This window comes from Dinoponera quadriceps, unplaced genomic scaffold, assembly GCF_001313825.1.
Source record: "Dinoponera quadriceps isolate SergipeBrazil2010 unplaced genomic scaffold, ASM131382v1 scaffold3035, whole genome shotgun sequence".
Lineage (NCBI taxonomy): Eukaryota > Metazoa > Arthropoda > Insecta > Hymenoptera > Formicidae > Dinoponera > Dinoponera quadriceps.
This window is the reverse complement of record NW_014557093.1, coordinates 169,685-189,796: the sequence shown is the minus strand read 5'-3', so window position 1 is coordinate 189,796 and position 20,112 is coordinate 169,685. Positions and strand designations below refer to the sequence as shown.

General features: G+C 45.3%; 1 protein-coding gene across 1 annotated transcript in view; it reads left to right on the top strand.

Annotated features, from left to right (window-relative positions):
• LOC106748614 (plexin-B-like) overlaps nt 1-20,112 on the top strand; it is a 75,803-nt gene that overhangs the window by 134 nt on the left and 55,557 nt on the right. The window lies entirely within an intron of this gene.

Below are 20,112 nucleotides of genomic sequence, written 5' to 3'. Positions count from 1 at the left end.
GGGTAGAACAAGTATTTGCACGTTCCACTTTTTGAGAGGATAATATCGCACTGAGGAGAGAACCGTTGCTGTAGCACGCTCTTATTCGATATATCAAGATACAAAACTGAAGATTATGCATAATTCAATAGAAACTTCGCAGCGATAAATTTCACCCGAAAATGGATGAGATGTGCAAGTACCTTTTTTATCCGCTGTAGGTGTCCGCAATATAAAAATCTGAAACCAACTCAATAATTGTATGATACGATTTATGTGGCTCATAAAATATCCTATGAATAGGAACATCCACATTTCTAGACTTTGTCGTCGTGAGCGTTTCACTCGCACGGTAAATGTGAATTTATCATTGTAATATATGCAAACTGTGTCGGATTCCTCTTCCTGTCTTCACGCGAACAAAGTGTTTTGCAGTCTTTGGGGTTAACTCTACCGTGCTCATAGGGTGATATGGTCTTCCTACTTGTCGTGAACTACGTTTGACGCGTATATTATTTATCATGTTTATGCACATGTAAATTTCGCGAATTTACTTTAGCTTTTAGTTTTCGAAAAATTACGCGATTTTCTTATCGTATATTATCGAACCAACTTCCGAAATAACTACATAAATTCATATATTTATGTCTCCCGATATCCGAGCATGAGATGTTAATTTTCATTAATATTCAATAATAAATTCTGCTAAATTACAAGTAACGCTATCGATATAATATTTTAAATGATTATTGTAATGATATATTCACGCAAGCAAATTTTCTCGACAAACATAGGCATTCTGAAGTTTTAATAGATAAATCACAAGAGATTAGAAGGTGTCACTTAAACGGGGGGAATTAACATCCTAATTGACTAATATCTTATTCAAACTGATATCCGCTAATGTCCTACTAATACCTTCCTCTTGTACATCTAAATTCCTACTTAACATTTCATCCCTCGGTTATTCGCAACGGTATTTACTCTGATTGCTCCTGAGCAATCAGTCGCAAAATAAACGTATTGCAAAGAAGCAATATTTTTACGAAGGAGTTGATATGCGGATTCTCCGGCGCGCTCTCGTTGCAAAATTATCAGAAACTATCTCAAGCGATAACAAATGAGACGGCAGGTTTCTATGAAAAAGCTGGCTGCACGTTATCCCGCGTATAACGTCGCGTTATCGCGACTTTATCGGAACTTAGGTGTGCACGTCGCCTCGAGTGCTCGGACACGTAATCCGCCACGAGTGCACGTGCGACTTAACGTCACCGTGCGTTTCGCGCCGTGCGAGCGGTGACGTCGGTACCTGTAGTGGAGCGCGTAAAAATGTCTAATTTACAAAAAAGTATAACATTACGCGGCGTATACGACGTTACTCCGATTTAGCGCCCCGATGATAATATTACGGCTTAACGAAATGCCGCGGCAAGTAATTTACTATAATTCACTCCAGTATCCAGTTCGCGATACGTCGTAAGCATAGGCGTTTGCGGGTTTATATTGCGTAGTCGCGGTGTGAACGTAAAATTATTCGCTTCTAAAGTAACACGACACGCTTTTTACTCGTTTAAAATGTGCGCTCGATCGGTCGACGATCGACGATGCTGTGAGCATTTTAATACGTGTATTAATAACGTTCAAAAAGCAGTATTTAACGAAAAACAGAAAATATCTATAAAAAAAAATATATATATATATAATTTTTATATGGAACTTGGCAAATGAATTGCAGGAAATTACGAACTATATAATAGAGATTGCACTTGACAGAAAAAGAACATTCCTTTGATCTCTTTTACAGTTAAATTCCCTCGGTTTTTTTTTACCCAATTTTATCTGTATTTTTAGCATCAAATATTCAGGCAGTAATTGTTACAAGAAATTTATATCGAAACAAACGCAAGATCTTTGCGACAGTATTTTATGTGTGGCGCATAAAATGGGTGTTATTTAGGCAATGGGAACCCGTGAATTGAACGAAATGAGTAATCAGCAACGAGAAACGGCCCTTTTTTTTAGTTGCTGTTTAGCACGGAGCCCGATTAAAATAACGGTTAAAATAATTATCGGTGCTAAATGGTACTTGGCATTGGCGATAATTAGTCGATTCTTTTACGAAACTGGAATAAACTTTTCTCCGGACCTCGCATTCTCGACGGCGCCGCAACGACTTCAGAACGTGTGCTCGGACTTCGAGGCGCGCGCGTGTTCTAATGAACTTCATTCAGATTGCTCGCTCGATTCTTTTTCGTCTCGTCACGCGATCGATCGATCGATCGGCTTCCTCGCTCGTTCGACATTCGATAACCACCGGCAGCAGCACACGCTGCTCGCGGATCGTTCGGTCGGCGTCTTCGAAGCACCGGGAGGGCCTTGACTACTCCGCGATAATGAAATATCGCGTTATCGGCACATTTTCATCGTCGAGCTCTTCAACAAGCTCTTCCTCTCGTTTCCTGCCGGCCGTAACCGTGATCCGATTCTGCGGTAGGTGTACATTTCAAGAGAATCCAACGAAAATGGACTCTCTTGAGAAATCGCTCAAATATCAACCGTCTTTTCGAGTGCCAAAATCTACATGCTGGATGTGTCAGAGCGGACGGACGAATCCTCTGCAGTATAGCGATATGCTGTGTGGAGCTTTGGGACAATGATTTTTCTTCTTGTTGAAATAGTGATTCCGATAAATTGAAAGCTTGAAAGCCGAGGGAAAATTGATTGAAAGTTAATTGAGATATCAGTAGATAGAAGCGGTAGCTCGATAGATGCCATTTTTGCGCGGGTTTTTTGTTACGGATGTCAATGTTGTTTTCGCAGTTTTTTTTTTACGAATCTTCGCGTTCTCGAGTTAAGCTAGTTGGCGACAATGCGATAAATCGGTGTGAAGTTGGAAATTCCAAAATTATCTGGTTTACCGCTCTTTTTTCTTAGGAAATGTATAAAAACGGAGCTGCCTCCTCCTTTTTTGCCACCGTGTCTTCGTTCGTTTCGGCGCTCCGGCTGAAGTTAATCGACGCTGCAAAAGAGTTCACCCAACCGGCGACTTTAAAATACGGCTGGCTTTCGTGGCTCTGACCATTAGCAGGCGGCGCGGTTAACCTCAAAAAGTCTACGAGGTCGGCCTTCCGTCGGCCTTCCGCGGGCAATTTTACTCCGGTATATGAAGAAGGGTGGCCGAAGAAGGAGGTCGACCGTTCGTTCTTTTTCCACGTACCCTTTCCGGACCCTGGCCGAAAAGGAACGATCTCGCGCGTCGTTATCAGAAGCGCGGGTAATGACCGCCTTACGATAGTTTTCTCTGTCTCATCACGAAAGTTGCTGCATAAAGACAACGCGATTCTTAAGTAAGACTGTTTCGTAGTATCGAAAAATACATAGTTTTAAATGTCCAAAAGACTCGGTATTTTAAGAACTTTGGCACGTAATCGAATCGACATTTTAATTTCACGTTCACCTTGCAAATTACGTCAAACTTCAAGTATCCATTTCGAAGTATAACATTACATAGGCTACACTGTCTTTTAAGAAGATTATGAGGCATCGCTAAGGTTGCTCATATTTTCAGTGGCGTATCAAGGAGGCTATTTCATAAATTTAGTATTTGTCAAGTAAAATAGCGTTTTTAAACATTAATTTCACTATCTAAATAATAAATGAATTAATTTGAAGTTGAGGTAAATATTATATATGCCAGATCTTAAGCGCGAAATCAAACAACATAATTGTCGGCCGAAAGGTTTGAACGTAAAATTTATTGTTAACAATATATAAGATTCAATTTATGTTAATATGAATGTTCTATTTATTCTCTTTTATCATATGGCACTATGAAGCTTGTTCTTGTTCATTTCAATGTATAGTATAATTTCATGAAATTCTTATTAAACTCATTTCACCTTACAACCTTCTTAATACCGCACATGGTGTCGTTTTGTTGAGGCATAATGAAATATTTATTATTTAAGAAATTTTGATAAAATTTGGAGATTTAAAAAATAGAAAAAAAAGGAATTGTAAACCTCTTTTCATCATTAATTACATTCTGCGTCCTGGATTCCGTCCTGGAATCGACTTCTGCTTGCATTGTGATCAGGCACTCAATAGTAACACATGAAAAAATACAAGACGATCGGAAATGTTAATTAACGATTGTACGTTAATCAACGAAGATCGATGCTATATATCATATGTTTCGATACGTACTGTGCATGCAACCTATTAATTTAATAATTTGATAGTTTGACTATTTAACTATCTCGAAGGTTCGAAATATTTTTCGAGTATTAATTGTGATTTTTCGATCACCGAACAGTACGTTTAGTTTATCGGGCGTTATTATTTAGTGGATGACGACGGTTAGCGGTCAGTGAGAGGTGACTTTGTCAAGGTGCCGATTGTTTTGATAGTTCGCGCGCCGTATATTTGTCTATAACCGAATCATTACGTCTCGAGCCGACACACACACCGCGATACGAAATACATATATCGGTGCGTTGTTTACATTTTACGTTAAGCGGTTAGAATATTTAGTCGGCTATTAAAATATTCAATCGGATTTTCGTCGGCATCGCGTTAATTAATACACGCTTTTCCGATCGGATCGTATCTACGCAAGTGTCAGTACCAGTGTGCCTGGAACCACGAAACAGTCAGGAACAGGATGCTGGTTCGGTAAACCAGGACGCAGGATGCGAGCAACGGTATATTATTTAATTCCAGGTATGTGAAATTAGTTATTACACACCGAATGTTTTCGATTTTAACGGACGCGTTCGACGAGAATATTTCTTAAACATATTTTCTTCATATAATATATTTGCTATATTTATTATTTTTGTTACATACATTCTGGGTGACAGCGAATCTAGCAAATCTGCTTGTCTCGGCCAAACGGCCGAATGAATCCCTTTTGAAATACGATCCGGTATAATCCGATAGCGCGAGAAAAAATGTGGGCAAGATCATTCGAACTTGGGAAGAGAGATACCTGAAATAACAGGCGAAGGGGTCGCCGGATTACGCCGTGTATTTATTCAGAGGGGTCGATGCGATACAGGGATTGTTTCTCGAACGCGTCGGCATTTGAGTTTGTTTAACCTCTTCGCCGGCAAAAACACACGTGTGCACGCTTAACAAGGATCGAGGGCTAGGATTGTGACAACGAGGCGAAGGAAATTAATATTTTAACGCGTAATATAGAAATCTATTTAATTCTCTGAAGAAAAAGACATTACTATTGACGATGTTCGTGAAATAAAATAAAATAAATAAATTAAAAAAAAGTCTTCTCTACCGGAAAGAAGATCATGCAGCACGATCCGAGCGATACAGAAGAACGTTCGTTGCCGGAAATTCATTGCGATATTCTTATTCTCCACGACGTTTGCAACGTGATTTGCCATTGCCGGGTTTTCAACGTTTCGCCGTGTTAACGCCACGCTTATTAATCGACACGGCGCCGTTGTAAATCATCGGTAAACGTAAATCAAGAAGAAGAAGGGGAGGTGGAGGGAGGGCAACGAGGAAATCACCGTGTTCCGAAGAAGTCGCAAGATCGGAGTCGAGGGTTCGCTCGCGAGCTCTCCTCTCATTATCAGCGAGACGCGGATACATATTTTACGAAAGTCCAGAGGTGAGCTCTCGCGGTCGTGACGAAGAGGTAGAGATCACCAGACGAGGCGAAATTAAATGTAAGAAACGACTAGAAGGAGAGAAAGAAAGAAGGAACGAGAAAGAGAACGATCTCGGGCGGCGTTGGCGGCGTTCCGTGGAAAAGGACGGAGATGAGGCGAACAAGCGGATGGATTCGAAAGGACTGGCCGCGAGAGAGAAAGGGGACCGAGAAGAGGATCGCGCGGAGGTAAGGCCCTCCCCGTCCTCCCCTCCTCCCATCACGCCGCCCGGCCGAGATAACTGAGGACACCGAGGCCCCGTGGGACTGGCGAGCCACGGGTTTGTTCCTTCTCTCCTCTCTCACGGATACGAAAGCAAGAATCTAGGACTCGACGTGTATACACGTCTACACGTGTATACAGGGTGTCCCGTCACCTTTCCTCCTCAACGTCGAGGAAGACTGTCTTGAACTTAGAACGGGCGAGGACTGGTTTTTTTTTTTTCAACCTTTCCTTCTCATGAACTTACGAAATGCAAACATATATGGAAATAATGAGAGCAAGAGGTTATCTCGCGCTCTGAGTAGCTGAAGTAATCATTCGTCCGATATCGCATTTCAGGACAATGAAGTATACACTTATCGGTTACGTTGCGGTAAAAATGATTCCCGAGTCAGACGAGTGCTGCACGGTCAGTTAAATGCTAGAAATTAACACGCTGATTCGGTAATTCAGCGAATTGATTAGCGAGATACTTCGACGCTCTACAGAATCTGAACGAAATATCGTCATCGAATTATCAGTATCAAATATTTTATATTCGAGCGCAGCTGTGCCATTTTCTGCGTTTGATCCGAAAAAAAAGTAGAGTAACCTGTTTTCTTTCGAAACATTTAATGATCACCGTTGCGAAAGTCGTGACGGTGGGACAAAATCTTCGCGCAAGATCTCCGTCGAGAAATACGGAACCACGAGCGGAGGCGTCAAACCGCCGGGACACCCTGTATACACGTGGACCGTACTCGAGGAGGCGCGTCGTGCACGAGGCATGCTTCGCTCGTTCCTCTTCGTGTACCACGTTTGCCATAAGGGCGCCGTGCCCGGTTGCATCATTACGGCGCGCGCTCGTCATACAGCTCGTTTCATCCGCGAGCAGCGGAAAGATGCATTCGGATTACGTGTACGGAAGAACTCTCGGGTTAGAATGTCTCTCTTTAATTTAACCGAGTCGCCTATTTCAGAAAAGGCTTCGTTCCGGGGAAATGTCGAAAATGGATTCCCACTGTGTACGGTGTATCTCTCTGTGGAGACCCACACTTGCGCGGAGACGCTATTTCAGACGTTGGTGTTTTTCTGTCTCGCCTGAGACGCTAATAGATGCTAATAGATGATTTTATACGGCTGCATTAATATCACCATTCCTTACGTTTCCCGAAAAGCGAAGATCACGTCTTTTCCGAAATAGCTAAAACACCGTTATATTATTATTGAATTTTTCTTTAATATCATAAAAGACATATACTTAACATTTATAAACTGACAAACATATTGCAATATGAAATATCGCTCATTTTGACGTGGAATCCAAATTTTATTTTTGATATATAAAGCAATACTAAAAATTTTTCCTCTGTTACACACGTGGTATGAGGTATATTATTTTCGGTCGAGGATATGACAGTATGTCAGTTTCACGTCTTATTATCGATTATCGATGCTCAGTATAAACGTAGAAATTCGACTAAAGACTAAAACGCGCTTTTAATATGTCGTCCGTTGTCGGATTCCAGCGATACGACTTATCATAATATGCGCGGCATAGCCGTTGGATTCCAATAAAAATTGTCGAAAGGATTCGAATATCTCGCAGCCTCATCCTGTTTTCGCTCGTCCTTCTTCTCTACCTCCTTTCTCTCTATTCCTCGATGCCCGGTCGGACCCTCCTATCATCCTCGTTCGATCTTTCGTTGCTCGTCTTTCTCCTTCCATGCGCCAGTCATCGTTCTCCGAGAGTGCACACGTTCTGTCGTCATATTCTCTTTAGAGATTATACTTTCGTTCGGTCACGTGCGATTTTGCACAGCACCGCAAATATGTGGAAAATGTGAACAAAGAGATAATACATGTACGAACTTCTGTGAAAATCTCAAAAATAGAAAAAGAAATGTCACAGAGATATAAAATCTTTCGGAGATTTTTTGTACTTTCGTCAAAAGAATGTGACATTCGAAATTTTCGAGATATGTTACGGTAGAATCACAGTTTATTTGTCTAATGGATACATTTGTCAGGAATAATATGCGATAAAATGCGATTTATCGGGTTTAGTGCAGCGCGAATCGCATCTTTCAACACTGGCCGATACCGCTTGTAATGACGTTTACCATATTTAAACAGATATTTCTTTTTTCATCTCTTTCGCGCGGACAAGATTTGCCCAAGCCTCCGAGCATGAATTCTCGATTTGCCGTAGTAGATAGAAAAATCGCCGGTCCGGCGGGTACTTCACTCGGCCCCGAAACCGTTTCGAATCGTTCTCCGATATATGACTCGTGCGTGTTCGGAATAAATCCCGATCCGAGTCCGTGAGATCCGGCAGGATTCGGGAGTTTTCTTAAGTCGGTCTCGGCTCGCGGCGCGTAATGATCAAACGATGTGTGTGCCGTCTTAATCGCGCATTGCGTTCACGTAGCCTTTTCTGCGCGGCCGGATCGGCTCGTTTGATGCACACGCGTTATCATCAGTCGCGGGAGTTATCTCGTGTCAGGCGGGAAGGTCACGTAGGTCCGATAACACCGCGATGCTTAGTAGCGCCTTCAAGAGACCGTCGTCGCGCGATTTGTCGTCCCGATCGGTTTTACTTTCAGATTTCGGAGGGATCGTCGCCAATCGGGGCCGTCGGCTAGAGCAAATCTTGACAGAACTGAAACGGCATCAGGTGTGTTTTAATACGCGTTGCATTCGTGACGAATAAATTTTATTCGTCGCGCCGCGCACGACACGTGAAATACAATGAGGCCGAATTCCTGGCGCTCGCGCCGCTGTCGGAAAATGTACGCCGCATTCGAATTCCGATTACCCTCGTCGTAATACAGCGGAAGTCAATATTGGCGTGTTCCGGCGGAGTTGCCGCGGCGGAGTTTAAAGGACGTCGCTCGCTCTCTCGAAGAGACCGCCGGTCGTCGCCGACGAACGACAACGTCGACGACGACGACGACAGACTTCTCGCAAGGAGTATAGCAGGAGAAAGGCTTTCATTGTGATTTCGCGAGCGAATTCGTCGAATATCTCGGAGTTCGGCCCCGAGCGTGTCCTTATATCCTCTCTCGGATGGCCGTCGGTATTCGGTATACGAACGCCCACTATACCTCCGTTCTGCGTCCTCCTTCCCGTCTTTCCCTTTCATCCTCTCTCTCCCTCTTTCTCTCCTCCCCTTCCTTCCGAACCTGCCTCCTTTTTCGCCGTGCTCGTTTTCTCATTGTCAGTGTCCGTCTCTTTGTCTCTTATCTCTCTCCCGTTCCTTCTCCCGTCCGCCGCTTGTAGCTCTCTCGTGGAACTTCTCTCGTTGCCCTCTCCTTCTTCTCACTCTCCCTTGCTCCCTCCCCCGCTGGCTTTGCTGCCCCCCCCCCCACTCCTTCGTAGGAATTCTCTTCTTCTCCTGTCTTCCAGGTCGCCTCGGGCTTTCCAAACTTTACCATCTTCTCGTGCCTGCGAGACGAGAGAAGAAGAGACTACCTTCCTTATATTCTCCTTCTTTACCTCCTCCCCCCCCTTTCTTACTACTCGCTATCTTTCTTCGTCTAACTAGACCCTTTAGTGTTTTGCCGCTATTCATTTCTTATATTGCGCGCGACGTGTGCATTCGTGCTCCTTCGATATTCGTTTCTCGCCTATCTTGCCTCCTCTCGTTCCCGGGTATTTCGTGTTGTTTCTCATTGCGTCTACGTAAACTTTAAAATTGATACTTTGAACTGTACTTTGCGACTTGATACTCGTTTTGCGAAGCATCTGGGAAATACTCGCATCTTAAGATGCATAATGCAAACTCTATCTCCCTCTTCTCACCGTCTTACACATTTTCCGTCTATAAACCGCACTTCATACTTATTCTAATGTTACACCCAGTTCCGATCTATTCTTCGATAATGCAGCGTATTATCCCGTTACAGCTGTAAAACGTGCCGTGCTGTTCGCATTTTCGTCTACTCACCAGTTTATATTCCACGTTTGTTTACCGTGTCGTAAGTTGCATCTTAGTCTTCAGGGAAATTCTGCCAGAACATTACACATTTCCCTTCCTCTTTCTTCTCCCGCTCGACTTTTGCTTGTTCCACTTTAAACATTATATAGTTTGCATCATACTACTATGTAGTCCCTCAGCAGGTTTTGAAAAAAGTACTAAAGTAGGTTTTAAAAAAGTACTGATAATCACGCTTTCTCTCTCTCTCCCTCTCCCTTCCCTTCTCTCCTCCTTTTCTTCTCACTCCCTTCCCTTCTCTCTCTGTCCATCTGTTTCATCACCTCGTCTGCGCTCCTCGCCTGCTCTCACCACCTTTCCTCCCGCCCTTCCTCCTTTCTTCGCTTTCTATCTCTTCTCGACTTCTTAACTCCTCTCCTCAGGCTGCCTCATCCCTCCGTGTGTACGGTACCGCGAGATCCTTGCCTCTTTACTCTCCATGCCTTCTCGCTTTGTCCATTATCCCCGGGGTCATGGAGTCCCTTCGTCTCCTCCTCCTCGCCTTGGTTCGTGTGCTTTCTCCGCTTCTCATCCACCCGTCGGCATCGTCGTCGTCGTCGTTGGCGTCGCGGCGAACTCCTCTCCTTAATTTTCTACGAGGAACGCGCCGCGATTAAGACAAAGTACAACGGACCCATCGAGCCGTGTGAGCCGCGCGCCGACTTCTTTGCCGTATCTGCCGCGGAGAAGTGTCTTTGAGATCCTTAACGACGAAACTTCAGATAATTGGATGTAATGCTTACTTTTTACGAGCGACTCTGCGCCGAAATTTCTACGCCGCTAATATCGCCCGCTTTCCATTCCCGCACTCACGTCGAATCCTCCCAGAATTAATATTGCAAGAGAAAGCGATTTACTCCCACGTCTACGGCGCCTAATTACGAAAAGATGAGCAAATAAACAATTTCGTCCAATCGATCACGTGTAGTACGCTGATAAATAAATTAAAGCGAGAGTTCAACATTCTACCTGATTAAGTTAGATCAACGACAAGATCTAAGGAGTAAACCACTGAGGAATCGTTGTGTGTATATGCACGCGAGCTCGAGGTATTAGTCGGGGAATTAGAAGGTATTACCTGAATGGAACATTGCTTAATTACTGGTGTAGGTGTCCGTTTAAGTGTACTCGATGGCTAGTTAGTCGTTGATAGTCTGCGTTACGTTAAGTTAAGCTTCTGCGCTTCTTGAATTAAAAAATGAGACACGTGCAGATTTGATTTAATCCAGTATTTTATTTGCCAAAGTACTTAATATCAAGAATTAAAATGTTAAGAAATAATTGTTCTCCGTTGAATTTATTGAATAAATTATCACAGGCGGTACGTTGCGACAATTAGGAGGATTTACACTTTCTGTATAATCTCGTTATATTATGCAATAATTTTGGTAATGCTTTACACGACATTGTGTACATCACACACACGCAAAAGTGAGCAGAAGTATAAATCGACTGCTGTGCGACACGAAAGGCACATTTACACGGTTCTCTCGCTGTAATCGTGCCGGATCAATTATCCAAAATGAAAGAAAGGAAAAAATAGCAAATCGATTACACGGGATATGTATAAAACGATTATCTCTGCTTCAAGGAAGTTATTCTATATACTTCCATTCACTTTGAAAGATCATCCGGTATGAATCATTCGTTATGAAAACACGTAAACAGAGTTTCAATACGGGCGGTTCGTGAAAGTACGTTAGAAGGCTTCGTTTCGCGCGTGTGGGGTGGTAGACGTTAGATTTATACAGATGATGCTGAGAGAGTGAATTATGACTCGATTATTGTATAAACGGACATTGTAGTTGTATCGCATTCAAATGGGAGGAGTTCCATCTCTCGTTTTCGACGTTTCAATCCTTTCACTAGCAGCGTGAGAAGAACGCTACCTTAAATGCCACTGAGCGCTATAGCATTGCTATTGTTCTCGATACATAAATAAGATTGCGTAACGTTGTTAATATTGCATATAAAGCAATATCACGCGTTGAGGTGCACGTGAAATTACAATTTCACAGCTTCGTGACGAATAGAAAGAAGAGAGAATAACGACAAAGCCCGTTTCTGATGACATCAAACGAAGGAGATTCAGTCCATTTGCGCGCGATTCGCCCGGGAGGATCATCAACCGAGCGAACCGTGTAAATTCGGCGCGATCTCGCGAAGGTAGCAATAATTTGCGCAACGTGTGCTCCCGACATTAACGGAAACGCGCCATCGCTCATCAGCACGGAGCCCGGACGGACCGCGGGATCGCGTCCCGGGGTCAATTCCTGAGATAATAAATCAGTACACGCGTTAGGACGATAAATCACGGCGTTCCGCGTCGGTGCAAGCCACTCGGCTCCTCTCCTCTCGGCTTGGCTCGTCTTCGCGTCGCCTCGCGTTCGCCCCGAGCCTTCTCGCGATTAAGCTCCGTGTTTCGTTTCGGGACGCGACGTTATCTCGGCATAATCGCAGAAGTTCGCGGCACGACCGACATTTATGCTCCTCGGGCGATTTTCTTTTCCGCCGTCCAATTTGCGGATCGCGCACGACTGAAAATTTCTCTCGTCTCTTTCTTTCCTTTCCATATCCGTGGGATCGATGTAATCGCGGCGCGATCGCTCCCGCCTCGCGTATCATTAGGATAACGACTCGCGCCTTGCATATTTTTCCACTTAGCGCATCCAGCGATATTTACGGTATTTTCACGCGCTCTTCACGGGGGTATCGACGCTCCGACGTTTCGGTATTCAATGTATATGTCCGGATCTACTTATCCATTGAATTTGGCAATTCGACAAGTTGTCATTGAGTTTGTCGTGATCGATCTCCGCCGCGGGATAGATTGATATCATCTGAAAATGCAGCCGGCGTAATATTACCTCTCACGGCATTATCTCGTCTGTACGGGGGAGCGCAAAATTAAACATTTCCTTTTATATATTATTCGATATTCTTTTCCCGACGCTCCATATTTCTTTGCAGAGGACATTATTTTACACATTTAATTTATCAAGCTTAATTGTTCCCTAATAATTCACGAGAATGATTAATCGAAATTCTGACAATGAATTCTCTCCCGGCCGGGATCTGCTCCCGAGTGGAAATGCTCGTTTTTGTCGATACAGATTAAAATGTAATTTCTATCTGGATTTTCGTAATTTTAACCGGAAACGAGCTCCATATACGACCGCGTTTCGTATCTCCCTTATCTCTATCTGCCGACTATCTTCTTTTTGCGGGCGTAATTATCCCGGCGCGGTGTGTGCAAAATTTAGAATACACACTGTGCCCACCGAGATATATCAAACTTAACTTCAGACTCCCGAACTAATTTATCGTAATGAGGAATAATGAGCGGCAATTTTCTCCTCCCCCTCCCCGAGCATGTCGTATCGATTCTCTGCCTCTTTCGCTTTTTCCTCGCTCTTCGCTCTTCCTCTCTCCCTTTCTCTCCCTCTCGTTCTCTCTTTCCCTCCGCTATCGACGAAATCCCGAGACACTTTAATTAAAATCTCAAACGATCGTCAGAACATGATTTTCGCGTTTTATCCGGCGGATCGGCAACGTTGTGGATTTTGGGGGCGCGAAATTAATATCTCTTCGAGATTATGGCAGCTTTATATGCATGGCCGCCGGCCACGCAAATTGGAAAGTAATTCGTCGGCGCACGAAGGGGTGGCAGGACGCGCGGAAAAGGGTGCAATAGCTCTCTCTCTCTCTCTCTCGGTGCGTTTGTGTCTCTTTTCGTCTATTAAACTCCGCCTGCTCGAAACCGTCAATTTCATCATAATTGCGTGGCATGGTAGGTAAAGCCGGAGTTGCGTCTCGCTTTATGGTTTTCCGAAAATTACTTTCCGAAAGTTCGTCGACTTCTTCCCGTGGTAGTTCATCGACGGGGCAACGGGTAGAATTTAATCGCCGTCATCGCCCGTCGTCATCGCGCGGATCGGTGTAACGCGAGCCTTCGCGAACTCGCGAAGAAGATAGGTAGATGGATAAATAGATAGGATGTATTACGTATCCTGGGGCTGTGGTTCCCTCAGGACACGAGGAAAGATACAGTAGCAAGAAGCGAAGCGGTAGGATGAATAATAGTAAATAGAGTAAAGTCTAATAAATATAACGTCGAAGCGTTTTGAAAGGACGCTGTTGATCTTTAAGTCGCGTAATATCGATGGAGGGAAAATTATTCTAAATATTGCGAAAGCTAGTTGTGAATTTTTTTGGTGTATGCTATGTCAATTCTACATACATAAATATTCTATCGTAATAAATATTGTGGATCTATAAATCTTTAAAGCGCGATCGAATAAAAGGAGCGAAATGGAATGAAGTCACATTAATAGTGCAGGTAACGATTTGTGTTGAAATATCATGTTTTCTTCGTGTATCTATCGACTTTTGCGTGTTGCGCGTCGCCGTATTTTCGTAACAAATCTAAAAAATTGAAAAAGTTTGATCCACTGACGACAATGAAAATGTCATCGCGCCCTCGGGACGTTTTCACTCTGACAATGACGTGGCTCTTGTTCTTTGGTGTGCGGATTCTTGTCTTCTCGTTCCTCGTTCCCTCGCTCTTCTCGCTAAAGAGCAACAGCCCTCCACGAGCGCACTTCGAGCTCGCTCGAAACTGCACTCGACCTCGTCGCGTCCTCGATTCTCCTCCTTTGAGGAAAAGATTAACGTCCACGGGCCGACCTTCATCGTCGCCTTTCCTTCACCTTCTACCGTACTCAGAACTCTTTAAATTTTGATTTAACATTTAAATGCAAATTATTCTTAAGAACGTCGGAATAACACCAAAATTTTGACTCGAATAGTTGCTCATTAATTTGGTCGATGCAATTAACATTATTTCTTGGGAAAAAATTGCTACTAGTACGTAATTTAAAAACCAGAGAATATTATCGTGTGGTGTGTCAGAGGAGAAAAAAATATTGTTGGCAAATCAAAAATCGGTGGTAATTTACCCGACGTAATTGGCAATATTAAAACGTAGAACGTAACTAGTCCGACGTACACGTGTGTATTTTACTTGGGAATCATGTCGGCTCGTAAAGCCTAAAGGAATCGAACGTGCACTCGTAATCGAAGGGAAACCGATGAAAATTTTATCCCGTAAATACCTCCGACGATTTCTCATCGAGCGATCTTAAACCGTGGTGCGCAGCATATAACCATAACGTGCGACAAGCAGAGAGCATCACTACTGTGACACTCGTTGAAGCGGAAAGACAGTGTCATTATGGACGGCGTCTCCGGCCCCGTAAAAAGGAAGCGTTACATGCATTAAACGCCGTGGATTCGATCGTTCGCCGCCGTTGTAAAATCCGAAGGGCTCGTCTTTACTACGTGTCGACGGCGACAATACGCGCTCTTATCCGCGCGAGATTTCGTTACCCATTTTTTTTTTCTTCTCTTCTTTTACGCCGCGTTTCGCATTATAAGCTCTCGCCATCGTCGCGAGTTGCTCGATGAATGAACGTCTTCGACGACGAGGAACAACACCCCGTAACAAACGAAAGCATTCGCTGTTTCAGACGGCTCCCTGTATTTTGCTTGCTTTCCTCCTTATCGATTCCCCATGTACGTATTAAGCTTTTTCCAAAAATGGAACGCTATTCGGTAATCCCCGAGTTCTGCTCGCGTCGTGCGACAAATCTCACCACGTGCGCGCTCGTGGATATCGGACCGGGCTTTTTTGCAGGAGAGAGACGCGGTAGCGAGCGCGAACCGGGAAGAAAGAGAGAAAGAGAGGACGGGTGAGCGTCCAGCAGCAATCCCAGCAACTCGAGCGATGTAAACGCGCGTCAATCCGTGACGCGGCGCCGCCGCGTTTTGTTTATTTTTCGAGGAAAGCGCTCGGGCAGCACGTGGCGGCCGCGCTTGCGAATGACACGTGTGCATACAGCGCTGCGTTTCCTCCTCATTCTCCCTCCCCCCCTTTTGCCGTCGGTCGCTCATTCACGGTGGCTGATCGCCGGCGACACGCGTTCGCACGCACGAGAAAGAGAGAGAGAGAAAAAAGGCGGCGACATCTCGTGCCGCGACAATGGCGCGATAATTCGCGCGAATAATGACGACGTAGGAAACGGCACGGGGGGAAAAGTGGACGCTGACGTGTGAGAGAGACCGGCTTGTGGAATCGAAGGCCTGGACGCGAAAAGCAAGGGGAATCCATTTTCCCGGTCTTGTTTAAAAGTCGGGAAAGAGAAATGCGCGCGGAGGAGAGGAGGAGGAGGATACGTGTACTTTATTCTTTCGTTTTTTTTATTCCTTCAGTACCGGCATTATATTACGAATAATAGCAGAGGCGGCGCGTCGTATTTACATCCCACGTCTAACGGTAGGCGCTCGTACGTATCCCATGTGTAACGGTACGCGCGACTCCGATCTTAATTTTTACTGGTCTAATATGAGAACGGCGTGCGGTGTCCTAACGGGTCCGAGAGTCTTACGGGGACACTTAACGAATGCGGGCCGAGGCGAGTGAGAGAGGGATCTTAACGTTACGGGTCGAAGAGCAGGCGGGTGCACGCGAGTGCAAGGGGTTAAGCGACGCCGATTCGTTGACGCTCGCTATTAATGAAGACGACGTGGGGAATGTAGCGAAATAATCGCGCCGCCACCGCCGTCACCGTGATTTCTCGAGGTTTACTGCCGCGCAAACCGCCACTCGTAAACGGCTGGTGCATAAATACCGCGATAGTTTGCGCTCGACAGTCGAGCGAGACGCTCGCCGAGAAGCTCGCGCTGCTTCTCGCCTCTTCTTCGGCGAACATAATCGCGCCAACGGTGGCCTCCGCGTTTCATCGTAACATGTGAACGAAATGGCGCGAGAGCTTCCGCTTTAATTTACCGAGGCTTGTGCGAGAGATAATTTTCCTTTCGGGGAGTATCTTCTCCGCGATCCTCATTTGTTTAGAACGATCTCGACTACTTTACTGTTTATAATTTATGAAAACGTTGGATTCTATCGGTAATGGAAATTTCTTACACACAACTTCGGAGACTCGCGGAGACTTTTATTGAAAATTTTTGTCCCAGATTTTGGCCACAAAATACGCTGTTGGTCTTAATTTTTGTTAAGAGTGTATGATAGGAGAAATCTTGATAAGTGTTTTATTCATTACGCGAACCTGTCCGAATGAGGGATGGCGGGTCCCGTAAAATCAAGTTGCTAAGTTAAACAGGTGTCGGCACCTGCCTCTTTGAACGGTGGCTCCTCCCGGCGTCATATTATGCTTATTTGCACGCATAAAAAGGAGAGATGAACGTGAAGGAGAAAGAGAATACAAAGTCGAGTCTCGACGGAGGAATTCTGGAAAGTCAGCGAATTCCGTCGAGATAAGTATATCCGCTGGCACGCAAATCTCGTATTATTTTCATAATTATTGCACTTATATCGCGCGTACACACTCGTGTCTAGTTTTTCACGCTAAATGCGATTTTCTACTCTTTCTCCCTCTCTTTCACTCTCTGTCAGTTTGATAATATGAAAGTCTATTTACCCGAATCGCAATTTTAGAGGTACGTACCTCGTGTTACCTCCAAATTCGAAATATCCCCCCTAATTATGTAAGGTTTTTATTTTAACGCGTATCTCCAACTTTAGCGATATATCGTTAACAGTGTACGCCATTTGAATAGGCGCAAGCTATCCTTAAGTACGTGTGAGCAGCATCAAAATTTCGATCCGTAATATCGATGTAAGGTATGCCCCTTCGACGCCGTCTCGGCGCGAGATGAGAACGAGACTTTGATAAACTTCCTTTAGCGAATACTTTGAACCTTCTCGCTCCGTGCTCGACACCCGAGTCTCTCGAAAGTGTCATGCTCTCAATAGAGCAATTACGCGACGAGGTCTGGATTTGCCAGCTTCCTCCAACCGGCTTGCGTTCGAGGTTTTCTTTGTGCCGCGACGCGGCGCGTTAATCTCTTCTTGAAGGGCTATCACTGAATTGGATGATTCAGGTGGAGTTTTGCCGGCGGGGAGAGCGGAGCAGTACGCGCGCGCTCTCTTCTCGGCTCGCGAGCCAGGCGAGGGGGGGAGGCGGCAGGGGAGCTACGCTATCTGCACTACTCGTGAAAAGGGGTTGGTTTAGCCCTTCGGGGCTCGCGTTGGCAGCAGGGAGGGTTCGATCCCCCGTTGCGCGCGCTAAGCCTCGTTTTCAGGGAGAGAGAGAGAGGGAGGGAGAGGGGGAGAAAGAGCCTCGTGTCTCGTGCAGTTGACAATAAACGCGATGCTCGGCCATAATTCGCAGCGGGAACGACTGCGCGTTGCAAAGTTAACGAACTCCATCGGGCCCCGGCTGCGTACTACTTCGCCGGCAACAAGTATGCATGCGCGCGAGTCCTGCCGGCGCGAAACTTCATTACGGCCGCAGCTGCACACGCTCGAAAAATACGCCCGGGCTCGATCGTTCGTTCCGCGTGCGGTCTATTTCGGCATTCGGGGGGTTCGGTCACGCGACGAGATTTGGATTGGATGAGATTCACGTGAGATTTGACAAGATGAGAAGCGAAAAAAGTACGCTGGCAATCTGGCCGCGAACTATCGGCGGACTGCTAGCCGTGATCGAGCCTCGAGGCGATGAACGTGTTCATTGTATATTTAACACAGCGAGCGTATGACGTCGAATCGGTGGTTTTTTGCTTGGTTTTCCTTAACGACGGAATAGTTGCGAACGAGGGAGAAAGAGAACGGTGGGACAACGATTTTTAAAATAGGCGTGCACGCTCGCCTTTATTCAAATGTCATTTCATTAACGCGAGAAACTCGATTATTGCTTTTAATAGATTAATTCGGTTGACGGCAAAAAAAAACATCGATCTTCCGATGAGAATTCCGAGAAGACCCGCTGAAGAGTGCTCTCTCCCTCTCTCGCGAAACACGGACCTTCTTTATTAATTCACACCGTGGAGAATATCACGGCATCAGGTAGGCGTGCTAGGAAATGCATGTATACTAATTAGGGAAATCAACGGGCGGAAGCGTAACTGAGTAACGGCGAATAGTGTAAATAATAGATTTGACCTAATTGCCGCGATAGAACTTACTCGCGTTTCTAATCACACCATTACCCGAATACAGTTGGGACCTACGATATGAGGACACGTCTGATATTCGCGTGCGTACTCGTATCGCTAATAGTCGCGAATATGGCTTTGCCTATTTTTACCCAACCATCGTTCAACTACGAAGTCTACCGACTAGAGATTCACTTCTCTCTTTCTCTCTCTCTCTCTCTCTCTCTCTCTGTTTCTCTTAATTATTGACCGATCACACGAAGGGGCTTACCCGTGGTATCGCGCTGTTTCATTATTAACTGCCATTAATTACCATCACAAAGTGATCACAACGACGTTACTTTTCGTATTCACCGTTACAACGCCAGATCGCCGTCGCGGAAATCGGTGTATTCGGTAGCGTATTAATCGTGATGCGTGTGCGAAGATATTCGTTGGAATTCAACGTTATCGGTTAACTCCGCTCATCGAGAGAGGGAATAATTCCAGGCACGAAAGACAAACGCAACAAATATTCAATCATCGTTGGGCGAACGTCATATCGACATCGTCATTGTCGACGCGTTCACCGGCGATGATATCGGCGGTTACGATCTATTATTCGATAGTATTGCGATATAGAAGCCCGAACGCGTGCGTGCGTGCATGCGTGCGTACTCGCTCGCGCGACAGTATCGACGCTCACGTTCGCGGCTCGTTTGCCCGTCACCGAAAGATTATTTCGTTAGTTACGCGATTTCAGCGCGAACTCGGTAATTGGCATAAACATATCGCGCGACCCGGCGGAAGTTACCGGAAATAATAGTAGCCGATAATCATCCTGAAACGCGGGCCCGGCCCCGTAATTGAAAAGCTGAGCGGCGTAACGAGAATGCACCTTCCTGCACAGTAGCAAACGCAATTAGCAACTCCGCGGCTCGGGCGTTTCGAGCCGCTCCAATAAATCTTCCATCCCGCCTGCCCGCTCCGCTCTCGTCGCGCTTGTGTCGGCCGCGCGTGCGGAAAGCGAATTTTTTAGCACGGCCTCTCAAGAAAATAAAGCGTCGTGCGTGATCGCGTCAGCTGTACTCACGCGATACATCTGTGTTTTACTGCGCGCGTCCGCGAAAATACACCGGAGTGCCCCTAAATTCGCGCGGCGCAGCAACACGCTCCATACGCCGATGCACGATGAATTTCTCCTTCTCTCTTTCCCTGATTAATTCGCCCCGCTTGAAACTAACAGCGAGATAATCGCGCGACGATTAAATAGAACCGTGTAAC